We start from the raw sequence: 12,317 nt of genomic DNA, 5'->3' as shown, positions 1-12,317 counted from the left end.
TATAAAATAAAAATCCAAAAAAATTAGAAAATCATAAAAATCAAAAATATTTTCTGTTTCTTGTTTGAGTCTTGAGTCATATCATAAGTTTGGTGTCACTTGCATATGCATTTAAGCATTTTTCGAAAATATCATGCATTCATAGTGTTCTTCATGATCTTCAAGTTGTTCTTGGTAAGTCTTCTTGTTTGATCTTGATGATTTTTTGTTTTGTGTCTTTTCATGTTTATCATATGCATTCTTGAATTCTTAGTGTCTAAGCATTAAAGAATTCTAAGTTTGGTGTCTTGCATGTTTTCTTTGCATTAAAAAAATTTTTCAAAATTGTGTCTATGATGTTCATCATGATCTTCAAAGTGTTCTTGGTGTTCATCTTGACATTCATAGCATTTTTGCATGCATCACATGTTTTGATCTAAAAATTTCATGCATTGCATAATTTTCATGTTTTCATAAAAAAATTCAAAAATAAAAAAAATATCTTTCCCTTTTTCTCTCCTCAAATTCGAAAATTTGGATTGACTTTTTCAAAAATTTTTAAAATCAAATTGTTTCTTATGAGTCAAATCAAATTTTCAATTTGAAAATCTTATCTTTTTCAGAATCTTTTTTCAAAATTCAAATCTTTTTCAAAATTCTTAGTTATTTTCGAAAATTCCAAAAATATTTTTCAAAAATCTTTTTCTTATTTTTATATCAAATTTTCGAAAATAACATAATCAATTAATGTTTTGATTCAAAAATTTGAAGTTTGTTACTTGCTTGTTAAGAAAGATGCAAACTTTAAGTTCTAGAATCATAACTTGTGATTTCTTATGAATCAAGTTATTAATTGAAATTTTAAAAATCAAATCTTTTTCAAAAACTAATTTCTATCATATCTTTTCAAAAATATCTTCTTATCTTATCTTTTTCAAAAATATCTTTTCAAAATATCTTTTCTAACTTCCTAACTTCCTATCTTTTCAAAATTTGTTTCAACTAACTAACTAACTTCTTGTTTATTTCTTAACTTTTTCAAAACCACCTAACTAACTCTCTCTCTCTCATTTTCGAAAATATCTCTCCCCTTTTTCAAAATTTCTTTTTAATTTATTAATTATTTTAATTTTTAAAACTTAAATTTCGAAAAAAAAAATTACTAACCTCTTTCAGAAACTATTTTCAAAAACCACTAACTCTTTTTCAAAATAATTTTCGAAAATTATCCCTCCCCCATCTCATTCTATTTATTCATTCATATCCTAACATCTCATCTCACATCTCTTCCATTGGTACAGTTGTGTTTCTTCCTTTACATCACATCCTTTATCTCCCCCTCTTCTTCTACTTACAAAGGGATCCCTATACTGTGGTATAAAGGATTTCCATTACTATTATTATTTTTCTGTGCCTTCTTCTTTGTCATATGAGCAGGAGCAAGGATAAGAACATTCTTGTGGAAGCAGATCCAGAACCTGAAAGGACTCTGAAGAGAAAATTAAGAGAAGCTAAAATACAACAATCCAGAGATAACCTTTCAGAAATTTTCGAACAGGCAGAAGAGATGGCAGCCGAAAATAATAATAATGTAAGGAAGATGCTTGGTGACTTCACTGCACCTAATTCCAATTTACATGGAAGAAGCATCTCCATTCCTGCCATTGGAGCAAACAACTTTGAGCTGAAACCTCAATTAGTTTCTCTGATGCAGCAGAACTGCAAGTTTCATGGACTTCCATCTGAAGATCCTTTTCAGTTCTTAACTGAATTCTTGCAGATATGTGATACTGTTAAGACTAATGGAGTAGATCCTGAAGTCTACAGGCTCATGCTTTTCCCTTTTGCTGTAAGAGACAGAGCTAGATTATGGTTGGATTCTCAACCTAAAGACAGCCTGAACTCTTGGGATAAGTTGGTCACGGCTTTCTTAGCCAAGTACTTTCCTCCTCAAAAGCTGAGCAAGCTTAGAGCTGATGTTCAAACCTTCAGACAGAAAGAAGGTGAATCCCTCTATGAAGCTTGGGAAAGATACAAACAGTTGACCAAAAAGTGTCCTTCTGACATGCTTTCAGAATGGACCATCCTGGATATATTCTATGATGGTTTATCTGAGCTATCAAAGATGTCACTGGACACTTCTGCAGGTGGATCCATTCACCTAAAGAAAACGCCTGCAGAAGCTCAAGAACTCATTGACATGGTTGCTAATAACCAGTTCATGTACACTTCTGAAAGGAATCCTGTGAGTAATGGGACGCCTATGAAGAAGGGAGTTCTTGAAGTTGATACTCTGAATGCCACATTGGCTCAGAATAAAATATTGACTCAGCAAGTCAATATGATCTCTCAGAGTCTGCATGGAATGCAAGCTGCATCCAACAGTACTCAAGAGGCTTCTTATGAAGAAGAAACCTATGATCCTGAGAACCCTGCAATAGCAGAGGTGAATTACTTAGGTGAACCTTATGGAAACACCTATAACTCAACATGGAGAAATCATCCAAATTTCTCATGGAAGGATCAAAAGCCCCAACAAGGCTTTAATAATGGTGGAAGAAACAGGTTTAGCAATAGCAAGCCTTTTCCATCATCAACTCAGCAACAGACAGAGAACTCTGAACAAAATGCTTCTAATTTAGCAAATCTAGTCTCTGATCTATCTAAGGCCACTGTAAGTTTCATGAATGAAACAAGATCTTCCATTAGAAATCTGGAAGCACAAGTGGGCCAGCTGAGTAAAAGGATCACTGAAATCCCTCCTAGTACTCTCCCAAACAATACAGAAGAGAACCCAAAAGGAGAGTGCAAGGCCATTGACATAAGCGCCATGGCCGAACCTGTGAGGAGAGGAGAGGACGTGAATCCCAAGGAGGAAGACCTCCAGGGACGTCCAGTGATCAATAAGGAGCTTCCCTCTGGGGAACCAAAGGACTCTGAGGCTCATCTAGAGACCATAGAGATTCCATTGAACCTCCTTATGCCCTTCATGAGCTCTGATGAGTATTCCTCTTCTGAAGAGAATGAGGATGTCACTGAAGAGCAAACTGCCAAGTTTCTTGGTGCAATCATGAAGCTGAATGCCAAATTGTTTGGCATTGATGCTTGAGAAGTTGAACCTCCCTTGTTCATCAATGAACTAAGTGATCTGGATCAACTGACATTGCCTCAGAAGAGACAGGATCCTGGAAAGTTCATAATACCCTGTACCATAGACACCATGATCTTTAAGGCTCTGTGTGACCTTGGTTCAGGAATAAACCTCATGCGCCTCTCTGTAATAGAGAAACTGGGAATCTATGGGGTGCAAGCTGCTAAAATCTCACTAGAGATGGCAGACAGCTCAAGAAAATAGGCTTATGGACAAGTAGAAGATGTATTAGTAAAGGTTGAGGGTCTTTACATACCTACTGATTTCATAGTCCTGGATACTGGAAAGGAAGAGGATGAATCCATCATCCTAGGGAGACCTTTCCTGGCCACAGCAAGAGCTGTGATTGATGTTGACAGAGGTGAAATAGTCCTTCAATGGAATGATAACTCCCTTGTATTCAAAACTCAAGGATCTCCCTCTGCAACCATGGAGAGGAAGCAGAAAAAGCTTCTCTCCAAGCAGAGTCAACCAGAGCCCCCACAGTCAAACTCTAAGTTTGGTGTTGGGAGGCCACAACCAAACTCTAAGTTTGGTGTTGAACTCCCATATCCAAACTCTAAGTTTGGTGTTGGAGAGTCTCAACAAAGCTCTGCACATCTGTGAGGCTCCATGAGAGCCCACTGTCAAGCTATTGACATTAAAGAAGCGCTTGTTGGGAGGCAACCCAATGTTTATCTAATTCTTATTTTTATTGTTTTTCATGTTTTCTTAGGTTCATGATCATGTGGAGTCACAAAATAAACAAAAAAATCAAAAACGGAATCAAAAACAGCAGAAGAAAAATCACACCCTGGAGGAGCATCTGTCTGGCGTTCAAACGCCAGAATAGAGCATAGTTCTGGCGCTGAACGCCCAGAATGGGAGCATCCTGGCGCTGAACGCCCAGAACAAGCATGGTTCTGGCGTTCAACGCCAGAAATGGCAGCATAGGGGCGTTGAACGCCCAAAATGGGCACCAACCTGGCGCTGAACGCCCAGAGTTGTGTGCAAGGGCATTTTACATGCCTAAATTGGTGCAGGGATGTAAATGCCTTGACACCTCAGGATCTGTGGACCCCACAGGATCATCTCAGGATCTGTGGACCCCACAGGATCCCCACCTACCTCCACTCACTCTCTTCTCTCTTCTCAATCATCCTCTATTCCCAATAAACACTCTTCCCTATTAACTCTTTACCACTCACATCCAAACACCCACTTTCCTTCAAAATTCAACATCTCTTTCCCACCCAATCCCACCCATATGGCCGAATACACACTCCCATCCATCTCCCCCATATCTTCTTCTTATTCTTCTATTCTTTCTTCTTTTGCTCGAGGGCGAGCAACATTCTAAGTTTGGTGTGGTAAAAGCATAGCTTTTTTGTTTTTTTCCATAACCATTGATGGCACCTAAGGCCATAGAAACCTCTAGAAAGAGGAAAGGAAAGACAAAAGCTTCCATCAAGGGTCTATATCTCAGTGGTAGAACATTTGACTGCAAATCAAGAGATCCCTGAGATACCTCAGGGGATACATTTTCTTCCACACAATTATTGGAAGCAACTAAGGGTGGAACATCAAGAGCACTCTATCATCCTTAATGAAATTAGAGAATATCTAAAAGCAATGAAGGAGGAGCAACAAAGACAAGGAAGAGACATAGAAGAGCTCAAGGACATCATTAGTTCCTCAAGAAGGAAACGCCACCATTACTAAGGTGGATTCATTCCTTGTTCTTACTTTCTCTGTTTTTCGTTTTCTATGTTATGTGCTTATCTATGTTTGTGTCTTCATTACATGATCATTAGTAGTTAGTAACTGTGTCTTAAAGTTATAAATGTCCTATGAATCCATCACCTCTCTTAAATGAAAAATGTTTTAATTCAAAAGAACAAGAAGTACATGAGTTTCGAATTTATCCTTGAACTTAGCTTAATTATATTGATGTGGTGACAATGCTTCTTGTTTTCTGAATGTATGCTTGAACAGTGCATATGTCTTTTGAAGTTGTTGTTTAAGAATGTTAAATATGTTGGCTCTTGAAAGAATGATGACTAGGAGACATGTTATTTGATAATCTGAAAAATTATAAAAATGATTCTTGAAGCAAGAAAAAGCAGCAAAAAAAACAAAGCTTGCAGAAAAAAAAATTAAAAAAAAAATTATAGGCGAAAAATAATAATAAAGAAAAAGAAAAAGCAAGCAGAAAAAGCCAATAACCCTTAAAACCAAAAGGCAAGGGCAAATAAAAAGGATCCCAAGGCTTTGAGCATCAGTGGATAGGAGGGCCTAAAGGAATAAAATCCTGGTCTAAGCGGCTAAACCAAGCTGTCCCTAACCATGTGCTTGTGGCGTGTAGGTGTCAAGTGAAAACTTGAGACTGAGCGGTTAAAGTCAAGGTCCAAAGCAAAAAAAAAAAAAAAGAGTGTGCTTAAGAACCCTGGACACCTCTAATTGGGGACTTTAGCAAAGCTGAGTCACAATCTGAAAAGGTTCACCCAATTATGCGTCTGTGGCATTTATGTATCCGGTGGTAATACTGGAAAACAAAATGCTTAGGGCCACGGCCAAGACTCATAAAGAAGCTGTGTTCAAGAATCATCATACTGAACTAAGAGAGTCAATAACACTATTCGAAATCTGAAGTTCCTATAGATGCCAATCATTCTGAACCTCAATGGATAAAGTGAGATGCCAAAACTATTCAAGAGGCAAAAAGCTATAAGTCCCGCTCATATGATTAAAGCTCTGTTTCATTGATAGTTTGGAATTTATAGTATATTCTATTCTTTTTATCCTATTTTGATTTTCAGTTGCTTGGGGACAAGCAACAATTTAAGTTTGGTGTTGTGATGAGCGGATAATTTATACGCTTTTTGACATTGTTTTTAGTATGTTTTTAGTAGGATCTAGTTACTTTTAGGGATGTTTTTAATAGATTTTGTGTTAAATTCACATTTCTGGACTTTACTATGAGTTTGTGTGTTTTTCTGTGATTTCAGGTATTTTCTGGCTGAAATTGAGGGACTTGAGCAGAAATCAGATTCAGAGGTTGAAAAAGGACTGCTGATGCTGTTGGATTCTGACCTCCCTGCACTCAAAGTGGATTTTCTGGAGCTACAGAACTCGAAATGGCACGCTTCCAATTGCGTTGGAAAGTAGACATCCAGGGCTTTCCAGCAATATATAATAGTCCATACTTTGGCCAAGAATTGATGACGTAAACTGGCGTTCAACGCCAGCTTTCTACCCAAATCTGGCGTCTAGCGCCAGAAAAGGATCCAAAACCAGAGTTGAACGCCCAAACTGGCACAAAAACTGGCGTTCAACTCCACAATTGGCCTCTGCACGTGCAACACTTAAGCTCAGCCCAAACACACACCAAGTGGGCCCCGGAAGTGGATTTATACATCAAATACTTACTCATGTAAACCCTAGTAGCTAGTTTATTATAAATAGGACCTCTTACTATTGTATTAGGCATCTTTGGACGCCTGGTTCTTAGATCAGAGGGGCTGGCCTCTCGGCCATGCCTGGACCTTCACTTATGTATTTTTAACGGTAGAGTTTCTACACTCCATAGATTAAGGTGTGGAGCTCTGCTGTTCCTCAAAGATTAATGCAAAGTACTACTGTTTTCTATTCAATTCTTCTTATTTCGCTTCTAAGATATCCATTCGCACCCAAGAACGTAATGAAGGTGATGATTATGTGTGACGCTCATCACCATTCTCCCCTATGAACGCGTGCCTGACAAACACTTCTGTTCTACATGAATTAAGCTAGAATGAGTATCTCTTAGATCTCCTAACCAGAATCTTCGTGGCGTAAGCTAGAATGATGGCGGCATTCAAGAGAATCCGGAAGGTCTAAACCTTGTCTGTGGTATTCTGAGTAGGATTCAATGATTGAATGACTGTGATGAGCCTCAAACTCGTGAGTTCTGGGCGTTAGTGACAGACGCAAAAGGAGGGTGAATCCTATTCCAGCATGATCGGGAACCGACAGATGAATAGCCGTGCCGTGATAGGGTGCGTGAGCATATGATTCACTGAGAGGAGGGGATGTAGCCACTGACAACGGTGATGCCCTTGCATAAAGCCAGCCATGGAAAGGAGTAAGACTAATTGGATGAAGATAGCAGGAAAGCAGAGGTCCTGAGGAACGAAAGCACCTCCATTCGCTTATCTGAAATTCCTATCAATGATTTACATAAGTATCTCTATCCCTATTTTATTATATAATATTCAAAAACACCATTATCACTTTATATCTGCCTGACTGAGATTTACAAGGTGACCATAGCTTGCTTCATACCAACAATCTCCGTGGGATTCGACCCTTACTCACGTAAGGTATTACTTGGACGACCTAGTGCACTTGCTGGTTAGTTGTATCGAAGTTGTGACAGACTGTAAAACTAGATCAGAGTATCTGGCCTAAGAAGCCATTACCAGAGATCACAATTTCGTGCACCAGGTGGCTTGCGCTTAAACTCATCCAGAAATCTCCACCAATGTTTGGAATGACAGTAGTCTCTGGGGTCCCAAACTAGGCATGTGAAGCTTCTGAGTAGCTTCAAACAGGTTCTTAGGCTCCCGAGGTGACTAATATCAGAATAGATTCCAGGATCCCAAACTTTGCTTTTAAATCCGCCTTCGTGTTGATCTATATTTTTCCATCCGGGCGGTTTAGAAATTGGATTCTCACCAAGATGACCAAACATCTTCCGTGACCCATTCAATTGAACTTGATACCAATCCGTGCATTTTGAGTTGAAGTGTGGAACCTTATTGAACCTTGTGCACCAACTCTGAGTACGAGCCATTTCCCTCTTACTCTTAAAGCCGCAGAGAGCTCTAAGCTGGCCATCTGTTTCAAGTAAACCATATTCAAGTGGAAAAGTAAAGATAAAGGTTAAGGATTGTACCCACTTGAAGCTTGTATTGGGTGGTAATGGCCTTGGGATAGGTGTTTCCAGTGATTCTGTAAGCTCTACTCCCTTGGAATCTTCTGTGAATTCCTCCACTTCTTTGCAAACTTCTTCACATGCATCTATGTCCTGATCAAAGTCTTCAATGTCTTCCTCATCACTTAAGTCATAAGCTGGAGGTTGAGAGAAATCTACCTCAACGTCATCTTCGTATTCACTTGGATAAGGTTCTTCAGGCTCAAGGAATTCAGTTGTGGATGTGAGTTCGTGACTAGGAGAGCTTGAGGCAAGATCGTCACTGCCCATGGAATCAACTTCTTGGTCTGTTCCGTTCAATTTTTCACAAAGTATATGCTGTGGAGGTTGTGCACTGTCCTCCTTGACATCAATTTCGGATTTCTCAGCGGAATCCTTTATGGCTCTTGATTCCCACAGGGGTTCAGCATCTCCTAAATCTTCAACCACTTCTTCCTCTACAACTATCATGGCTTCCTCTACTTGTTCCAGTATAAAGCCATGCTCCTCATTGTCCACCGGGGTCTCTGGTGTTTCCTTCATGCCACGCTCTTCTTTTGATTTCCCACATGCAGCTGTGGGAGTACTTTGAGTTCTTAGATGTCGGAAAGCTATTAAATTTACTACCTCAGTTACGGTAGTAGTGAGTTCCAGTATGCTCTTTTCCATCATTGCTTGCCCTTGAAGAAGAACACGCAGTCTGTTGTCCATAGGAGGTTGGGGTGGGTGTGAGGGTTCATTGGTTGGGAAGGGGGTTCAGAACAAGAATGTGGTGGTTCTCGGGAGTAATTGGATTGGGATTGTGGTGGATAAGGGTCATACGGTGGTGAATGGTGAAAAGGAACTTGTGAATATGGTGGTTCAAATCTACGTTGAGAAGGTGGTCTATAAGAACAGGGTGGGGCTTGTTGGTAGTTACAAGGTGGTCCACCATATCTATCAGCTTGGTATGCATTGTAGAATGGACTCTGTCCATGATATCTTGGAAGGGGTTGTTGCCTAAAGGGGTGATCAGATCCTCTTGGCTCCATCCAACGTTGATTGCGTAGACCTTGATGCATATTCCTATTATTGCTTTCACTACTTTCAACAATATTAGAACCAAACTCAAAGCAAGAGGGGTGAGAATTCATAGTAGTTAATAGAGATAAAAGGAGAAAATAAATAAACAAGCAAAAGAAAAATATTTACAATAACCAATAATAAGGCACACGTTTGCAATTTCCCGGCAACGGCGCCATTTTGAAGAACGAAACTCTCACGCGGTCTAGAATTTTCACAATAAATTCGCGTTGTAAGTATAGCTTCTAGACTGACAAGAATTCCTTTCTTACAAAAGTTTTGTTTGTCACTTAAGCAAACCCAATAAAATTGATAACAGAGTATTTAAACCTCGGTTCGTCTTCTCAAGGAATTGCAGGGAGGTATGTTCTTATTATTGGTTATGAGTCTTGTAAATTGGGAGTTTTGAAAGTAAGGAAGAAGTATGTTAAATGATAAGAAAAATAAAATAGTAATAATAAAATAAACTCTTGGCAAGGTATTAGAATTTGGAAGTCCTATCCTAGTTATCCTTATCAACGGTGATGAGAATTGAGTTTTAATCCCACTTAGTTAACCTTTGCTAAACAAAGGAAAGTCAAGTGAACTAATTAGTTTGATCCTCAGGTCCTAGTCAATTCCTAAGGAAAGACTAGAGTTATTGGAATTCAAGTCAATTAGCAACTCCCAATTTCAACCACTGCTTTATTTGATAACTCAAGCGTCACCAATTACTTAACCGAAGCCAAAAGGAAAGAAAATCTACTCGAATGAAAATAATTTGGATAAATCGAAAGCATTCATAGCATAAATAAAACAATCTTATAACTAAAATACCTCAATTGCATTAATAATAGAAAATAAATCTAAACATGGAAAAGTTCATAAATTAAACTGGAAAAATAAATAAAAAGAATATTGAACCTATGATGAAGAAGATGAAATCCTAATCCTTTAAGAGAAATCCTAATCCTAAATCCTAAGAGAGAGGAGAGAACCTCTCTCTCTAAAAACTACATCTAAAACTAAAAATTATGAATTATGAGCTTATTATTATGAATGGATGCATTCCCCCACTTTATAGCCTCTAATCTGTGTTTTTCGGGCCAAAAATTGGGTCAAAAACAGCCCAGAAATTGCCACCAGCGTATTCTGGTACGTACAGGTCGCGGGAAAGTGACGCGGAAGCGTCGTCCACGCATTTGCGTGGATTGCGTTTTTGCCAGGACACGCGTCCACGTGATCCACGCGTTCGCATCGCTTGGCGTCGGGGCAGCTATGGCAAATTATATATTGTTGCGAAGCCCCGGACGTTAGCTTTCGAACACAACTAGAACCATCTCATTTGGACCTCTGTAGCTCAAGTTATGACCGTTTGGGTGTGAAGAGGTCAGGCTAGACAGCTTAGCAATTTCTTCAACTTCTTGTATTCCTTCCACTTTTGCATGCTTCCTCTCTATCCTCCAAGCCATTCCTGCCCTATAATCCCTGAAATCACTTAACACACATATCAAGGCATTGAATGGTAATAAGAGAAGATTAAACATATCAAAATTAAGACCAAAGAAGCATGTTTTCAATCATAGCACAAAATCAGGAAGGAAAAAGTAAAACCATGCAAATAGTATGAATAAGTGGGTAAAGAGTTGATAAAATCCACTCAATTAAGCACAAGATAAACCATAAAATAGTGGTTTATCAACCTCCCCACACTTAAACAATAGCATGTCCTCATGCTAAGCTCAAGAGAAGCTATAAATGAGTGAAGAGGAATGGTAAAATGTATGAAATGCAATCCTATCTATATGAATGCAACTACATGCAAAATGTTTCTACCTACTTGGTTAAAAGTAAATAAATCCTCCAAGACAAATATGAATCAGATTTCACTAATTCAAATTATACAATAAAAGACAAGTAAACTTGTAAGAAGATAGCTCATGAAAGCAGGGAACATAGAATTAAGCACTGAACCCTTACTGGTAGTGTATATCACTCTAACTCTCAAGTGTCTATGGTTAATCACTCTACTCTTCTCTAGTCATGCTTTCTAAACTTTGTTCTTCATCTAACCAATCAACAAAAATTTAATGTACCAATGCAAACATCATGAGGTCTTTTCAAGGTTGTAATGGGGCTAAGGTAAGGGTGAGGGTATATATATGGCTAAGTGAGCTATAAATTGAATCTTTAATTAACCTAAACTTTCACCTAACATACATATACTCTATATAATTCTAATTCATGCCTAGCTACCTAAAATTCCCACTTTTGCATCACATACTCATGTATCAACTTTTCTTTTTTAATTTATCACATGTGCATTGATCTTTCATTAACTTAATATTGAATATTTTTTTTCTCTCTTTTTTTTATTTTTTATTTTTATTTTTTATTTTTTATTTTTTATTTTTTATTTTTTATTTTTTATTTTTTATTTTTTATTTTTTATTTTTTTAAATAGAAAAATAAACATAACTTATCAATGCATATGGATTTTTTATTTTTTCTAGTCTCACATGAGTAGGTACCCAAATTCCCAATATTTTATCAAAGTAAAAACATAACACATTCCCTTATTAACCCATGTTCCCACAGTTTTCCCACACTTAATTGTTACACAATCCCTATCTTAAGCTAACCAAAGATTCAATTGGGATATTTAATTGTTTTTCCGCTTAAGGCTAGTGATGTGGTAAAATATAGAATAAATGGGGGGTTTACAAGGCTCAAAGTGGCTGACAAAGATGATTTAAAGGGTAGGCTTATTTGGGATAAGTGAGCTAAACAAGTAATGGCCTCAATCATATGCAAGCATGTAAATACACTAAATATTGGACATATAGAATGGAACAAAGCAAAGATTGCAATCATAAAGAAGAAAACACACAAGAATAAAAATTTATGGTTAAATAATATAACCATATAAATAAGCTCAAAATCTCACAGGTTGTGTGTTCTTAGCTTTTTAAACTATGTTCCAAGTACAAGTTCAAACAAGCTTTAATAGAAAAGTTTTTAATTTAAATTAGTGAAATACTATAAAAATTTCTTGAAAAAGAAAATATTACTTCAACCAAGTGGTAACTAAATGCATAAAAAATCAAACAAACATGCAATTAAATATGCAAATGCAGTAATTAACAAAGAAAATAAAATATTGGTGTTTGAGAAGAAATTACTAACCCATGGAGATCGGTATCGACCTCCCCA

General features: G+C 37.5%; 1 non-coding gene across 1 annotated transcript; it reads right to left on the bottom strand.

Moving 5' to 3' along the window:
* Positions 1-1,942: 1,942 nt before the first annotated feature.
* LOC112760897 (small nucleolar RNA R71) lies at positions 1,943-2,050 on the bottom strand. Its single transcript, XR_003181313.1, has one exon. It is a non-coding gene; the product is annotated as a small nucleolar RNA R71 (small nucleolar RNA).
* Between the last annotated feature and the right edge of the window lie 10,267 nt (positions 2,051-12,317).

The sequence above is a fragment of the Arachis hypogaea genome, chromosome 16 (assembly GCF_003086295.3).
Source record: "Arachis hypogaea cultivar Tifrunner chromosome 16, arahy.Tifrunner.gnm2.J5K5, whole genome shotgun sequence".
Lineage (NCBI taxonomy): Eukaryota > Viridiplantae > Streptophyta > Magnoliopsida > Fabales > Fabaceae > Arachis > Arachis hypogaea.
The sequence above is the reverse complement of the archived record's forward strand: the minus strand, read 5'-3'. Positions and strand labels throughout refer to the sequence as shown.